Raw genomic sequence first — 6,183 nt, 5'->3', positions numbered from 1 at the left:
AAGGACATCTTGCGTGGTAAAGTAAAGGGTTGGTGAAAAGAGAGAGACCTTTAAGAAGATGGGTTGACACACTGAGTGCAATACTAGTCTCAAAGATAGCAGCCTTTGTGAGGATGGCGCAGGATCGGCAGTGTTTCCATCTGTACAAAGGGGCGCCGTGAGTCAGAATCCACTGGATAGCACATAACAACAAAAACACAAGTAGATGAGTTGAACTGGGGGAATCACCACCCTGCATCCTTCAAGTCTTTGATGGTGGCAGTTATCTCTATAATTCCTCCAGGAATGCGGTACTGCTTTTGGTTTACTATTTTCCTAGATAGGCAGTTCTAATGGTTTCCCCTTGGCTTTCCTACCATAATAGCCCTTACTCCACTTGTCTGGAATCCACAAAGGTAGTTCTGCAAGTTGTTGGGTATTCCAATTCCAATTATGTGTTTAGGAACTGGGGAAATCACTACGTGATGGATTCAGGGACCCACTGAATCCACTGTGAAATGAACCAGAGCTATGGCTCCATTAAGAACCTGACTTCCGTACAACCGCTTTCTGACCGGTGGGCCACAGTGACATCTAGGGTCTCCTGGATTCAGTGTCAGTTCAGAGGCAGTATCCAGTAATTCTTACGCTTGTACAGATCAAGTAACTACTCGATAGACTTCCCATCTATTTCACTCCTAGGGACACCATGACTAAGTAGCCAATGCCATGAGTCCATAGGAGTCAGGCTACTCTCATTACTGCTTTGACTCCACTGTCCATTATGTGAACCACACCTACCTTGTTCTTGTCCATTGAGTCACCCGCATGGCCCCTAACACCGTGGGGTCCAATCAGCCCCATTGTAGTTTGGTGTCTTAATTCAGTTAGGGCATCTCCCATTGTGAGATCTGACTTCCATAAAATAACAATCACAGCAGTCTTCAAGGATGCTGGGGCTCCCTTCACAAATTTATTCCTCACCATTGCGGTAAAAGGTGTGTCCTCTGAGCATTCCATGTGTGGGTCTGTGGGTCTAAGCCGAGAAATCCACTCTAACATGCCAGTTTCCCTAAGCCTTTGGATACCTTCTTCTACTGTGAAATCAAGGCGGGTCTGGCACTTCAGCTGGGTTTAGTGTGGGCCACCGCTTAATCTGTGCTTCACTGAATCAGTCACATAAACTATTAAATCCTTTCCTAAGCTCTCTAGCTGAAACACTGGATGAAGGATCTGTGCTTAGTGGACCCATATCAATGAACTCAGGCTGAGGCAACTTTATGTTCCTTGCACCATTATCCCACACCCATAATAGCAATTCCCACACGTAGTCTCCAGGCTTTTGTTTGTATGTATTAGAAAAGTCAAGCAGTTCTTTTTCTTTTGGAGTGTAGTGTACCTCCCCCTGGATCACATTTTGTGCTTTACCTTTGAGGATAGCAGGGACTTCAGTCTAGTTATAGGCCTAGAAGCAACAATGGGTGTTGGGAATGTGTCTGGAGAACATTCAGCAATGTCTTGTAAGACATCTGCCTTAAGGGATGATGCCCCAGGCAGTGACTCAGACATCACCCTAGTGGACGACTGAGACAAAGGCTCTTCAGACACAACTGGGTTAATCTCAGCAGATGGGGGTCTGAGGGGCTAACAGTTTTCCTGGGGAGGGTGGTTTAGCAGCCAAACATGGAGTAATCCCTTCAGGCGGGAGCTGCTATTTGGTGATGGCCTTGCTATTCCTCAATGAAACTCATTTTCTTTCACTCCTAATAGAGTGTGGGATTTTGTTCTTCAACAACACAAACAAACAGAAAACATGACCAGAGCCTTTGCAGCAGCAAATTAGCTAGGAGAAGATTATAATGTAATGCTTTCAAGTTCTGATTTAAAGTAGAATTCTAACCCAGACAAAATGTGAGGGCAATCAAGGCATTTCCAGACAAGTAAGTAAGAACTTAAACATCTACTTGCAAGGCATGCACCTTGAGGAAACTGTTGGAGAAAGGAAATCAGCACAAAGGACTGATGAGAAAAAAAAAAAAAAAAAAAGACTGTTTAGGCATAGAAAATAAAAACAGGCATCTGATCTGTCTGTAAAGAGACTAAAGTAACTCTAAGCGCTCAATGTAGTCTTTCACCTTAGGTTTGGCGTTGGCTGTCTAGCAGCTCCAGGTAAGCTTTCCCCCAGGTTCTACCCTCCTTCCCTAGGAATCAACCCATCACCATGAAGGAAATGAGTTGCTTTGCGGATCAAGCTAAAGAATGTGAAGACTTAAGGCAAACTTTTGGTATCAGCCTCCTCAGGTTTCTGACATGCCCAGCAAAGTGAGAGATCATGGAAACTCCTTGTTTCCATTCTCATCTGGAGAGCTAACATTCTGAGCAACGTGATTGTTAACCAACCAGTCTTGAGAATATCCGTCCTGTGGCTGCTTTGTAACCAAGGTGAAACCCCCTTGACCTCCTGTCTTTCAATTGTGTCTTGTAGCCAGTCAATCGGCTCACGTAAGCAATAATGACAACGATTGTGCTTTACTTGTCGCGTCTTTGATTGACCTTCGTCACTGTGAACCAACAAGAAAAACTGTAATTTTATTCTCCCCCTTCAGCACTCTGATTACTCCTGATTTGCCTTCTTCCCGTGAGATTCCGGAACGTCAGCCTGAGACTTTGCGATCTCCCACTGCCACGTCTCCGCTGCAATAAATCTCTTTCGATTTTACCTTAAGGGAGCTGGGAAGTCTTTTCTCTCCAACATTTTGGCGTAGTTAATCGGCAGGGTTTTTGGAGTTACCCTTCCCCCGGAGACCCGAAGACCTGAAACACGGGATTCCGGCACCAAGGGCCCCTTTGTGTGCCCCTCGCTGCAGCTTTTTCGGACCCTTCTGGCTGTCTGGGGGTAAGTGCTCCCGAAAAGCAAACTGTGCATTTCCCCGTGGCTCTGTTGAGAATCTAGCCCCGAACTATTTCGGTGCAGCTTTTGCGGAGATTAACCGAAGTCGTTTCTCTGCTCCCGGTTTTTCTTTTTCTCCTTCACGGTGGAATCAGCCTGTAAGCTTGTTGGAACTTCGCGTTCCACCTTTACTGTCCTCGGGAGCCTGTTACAACGTTGGGTTTCCAATTGCGTTCCCAGACTGCCACCTAGTGGCTTCATCTTGTGAAGTGTGGTCCTGATCATCTTTCTTTCTTTTCTCTTGGCTGATTATCCTTTGAACAGCTGTTTGCTGTGGCGTTTTGGGGTTTCGGATCTGGAAGAGCGCAGGGCAAAGCTCCTCATGCGCTTTTGGCAAACCCTGAAAGTGTTACATTTTAAGTGTGTCCTTTGAACTTTCTGTCTTTTGTTTCCGGATTCCAGTCACAGTTTGAACCCTTTGGAGCTTGACGAGTCTGCCATCTAGTGGACGAAAATTATCATTCTTCGCAGGAACCTTTTTTCCTTTTGTTTTTCTAAGGCTCCATTTTGGCTTAGATCACCTGGTTGCCACTTGGTAGTGCTTCCTAAGATAGGGAACAGCGCTTCTAAAGACCATAAAGCATTCCCTTCTGGGACTCCCGTTTGATATACGGTCAGGAATTATGGCGCCAATTCAGTTCAGTACCCTCAAAGACGGCCTGCACTTATCAAGGAAAATAGTACTGATCAATGCCTATGTTATGGCAGTTCTGAACTCACTAAGTTAACTTTTCTGTGCAGCAAATTAAAAAAAAAAAAAAAAGACCCAAACCTAGTGTCCTCGAGTCAGACTCATAGCGACCGCATAGGATAGAGTAGAACTTCCCCATAGCTTCCAAAGAACACCTGGCGGATTCGAACTGCTGACCTTTCGGTTAGCAGCAGGAGCACTGAACCACTAGGCCACCAAGTTTTCCAAGAGAATAAAACCAATAAAAGCTCCCAGATTAATCGGACCCAACGGAAGGCCTATTTTAATTGTCTTTTGGAAGCTTTCAAATGGCAAAATGACAGCAAATTTCCTTCATTATGAGATGTTGTATCTAGACAAGCAGAACTGATTAAGGAATCGCAAAGACACTGCCTCAGCAGAACTTCCTTATCATGGAAAAGAGGAAGGGGTTCAAGAGGAAAGGACCAAACCTCCAGTTGAAACCAGCCCCATAGCTGAGATGCCTTTTAAGGTGAAATACCCCAAAACTGGAGGTGGACAGCCTGAGGTTACTGGTGCCTCCTGGTCTAAGGCCAAACTTCACACCATTCTTAGAGTTCCCCAGCCTGTGTGAAGATCCTCAGAAATTTAAGGAAGAATTTAAAATTCTGGCAGAAACTTATGAGTCTGGTCCAGGTGATCTATATAACTTGTTACACATGTTGCTAGGACCTGGGGGTGCTCAAAGGTGGTAGGAAGAAGCTAACCGGAAAGAACCTGAGAAATCATTGTCCATCCAACCAAACGTCTCAGGTACTGATTTGGTAACTCAGACTATACCTCTTACAACAAAATTAACCAAATGTTTTACAAAGATTTTTTCCTATAAGATTGTTTGGGCTAAAGTTCAAGCTTGCAAGCAGGAACAGGGTGAGAATGTTTATCACTACAGACATCGCTTGACCAGACTTTTTATGGAGAATTCAGGGTTGAACCTAGAAGAAGAGGAAAACAGGGTAACTTTTAACACCATTTTTGCAGAAGGATTACAGCTAACTCAGGGTGTAGTCCTTTACAAAAATGGTTTTAGTTAGCTGACTTAGTTAAATGACATCAGTTAAATTTAGAGAATGCGAAAACTTCCCTATACACCACCGTAGCCTACAATTAGCCAAAACCTTAGAACAGAAACTGAGCTGAAAACAAAGGCTCGACAAAATAAATCTATGTCTTTCCAATTACAACAAGTAGAGTTTCCCGGACGCAATCAGAGATTGAAACTTCAATTTAGGAACAGGTCCAGGGCTCCTGGGTCTGGAGTTCCTGGGGTCCACTATTTTTGTAAGAAGTCTGTACATTTTAAGAAGAACTGTCTTAAATTAAAAAGTCAGTCTGCTGGTATAGGATAGGCACAAAGACCAGTGGAATAGAATTCAGAGTTCAGAAATAAACCCATACACCTATAGCCAGTTGATTTCTGACAAGGGTGCTAAGTCCATTCAAAGGGGAATGAATAGCCTCTTCAATAAACGGTGCTGGGACAACAGGATCCCATATGCCAAAGAATGAAGCTGGACCCCTACCTCACACCATATATGAAAATTAACTCAAAATGATTACAGAATTTAAAGAGACATTTCTCCCAAAAGAAATAAAACTCTTAGAAGAAAACAGAGTTAAAACTTCAAAACCTTTTTTTGACAATGAATTCTCTGATACGAAGCCAAAAGCGTGAGCATCAACAACAAAAAATAAACTGGACTTCATCAAGTGAAGTTTTTTGTTTTTTTGTACGTCGAAGGATTTTATCAAGAAAGTGAAGAGATAACCTACAGAATTGAAGAAAAAAAAATGCAAACCAAATATCTGATAGGGGATTCATATCTAAAATATATAAAGAACTCCTACAAATCACCAAAAAAAAAAAAAAAAAAGAGATGAACAACATGTTATGGGTTCAATTGTGTCCCCCCAAAATGTGTGTCAACTTGGTTAGGCCGTGGTTACCGGTATTGTGTGATTGTCCACCATTTTATCAGCCTTGTGATCTTCATATGTGTTGTAAATCTGACCTCTACGATGTTCATTGGAAACCCTGGTGGTGTAGTGGTTAAGAGTTGCGACTGCTAACAAAAAGGTTGGCAGTTCTAATCCACTAGGTGCTCCTCGGAATCCATATGGGGCAGTTCTACTCTCTCCTATAGGGTTGCTATGAGTTGAAATCTACTCAAGGGCAAGGTTTTTTTTTTTTTTTTTTCCAATGATGTTAATGTGGAAGGGTTAGAGGTAGTTATGTTAATGAGGTAGGACTCAACCTACAAGATTAGATTGTATTTTGAGTGAATCTGTTTTGATATATAACAGGGAGAAGGGAGCAGAGAGACTGGAGGACTTCATTACCACCAAGCAGAAGAGCCAGGAGCATTTGCTTTGAACCAGGGGCCCCTGCACTGAGAAGCTGCTAGATCTGGGGAAGACTGATGACAAGGACCTTCTCCCAGAGCCAACAGAGAGAGAAAGACTTTCCTAGGAGCTGACGCCCTGAATTCAGACTTCTAGTCTCCTAGACTGTGAGAGAATAAATTACTCTTTGTAAAAGCCA

General features: G+C 43.3%; 1 long non-coding RNA gene across 1 annotated transcript; it reads left to right on the top strand.

Moving 5' to 3' along the window:
- Positions 1-354: 354 nt before the first annotated feature.
- On the top strand, positions 355-6,183 carry LOC135229549 (uncharacterized). Its single transcript, XR_010320236.1, has 2 exons — positions 355-2,875; positions 5,946-6,183. It is a non-coding gene; the product is annotated as an uncharacterized LOC135229549 (long non-coding RNA).

This window comes from Loxodonta africana, unplaced genomic scaffold, assembly GCF_030014295.1.
Source record: "Loxodonta africana isolate mLoxAfr1 unplaced genomic scaffold, mLoxAfr1.hap2 scaffold_367, whole genome shotgun sequence".
Lineage (NCBI taxonomy): Eukaryota > Metazoa > Chordata > Mammalia > Proboscidea > Elephantidae > Loxodonta > Loxodonta africana.
This window is presented reverse-complemented; position numbering and strand designations above follow the sequence as displayed.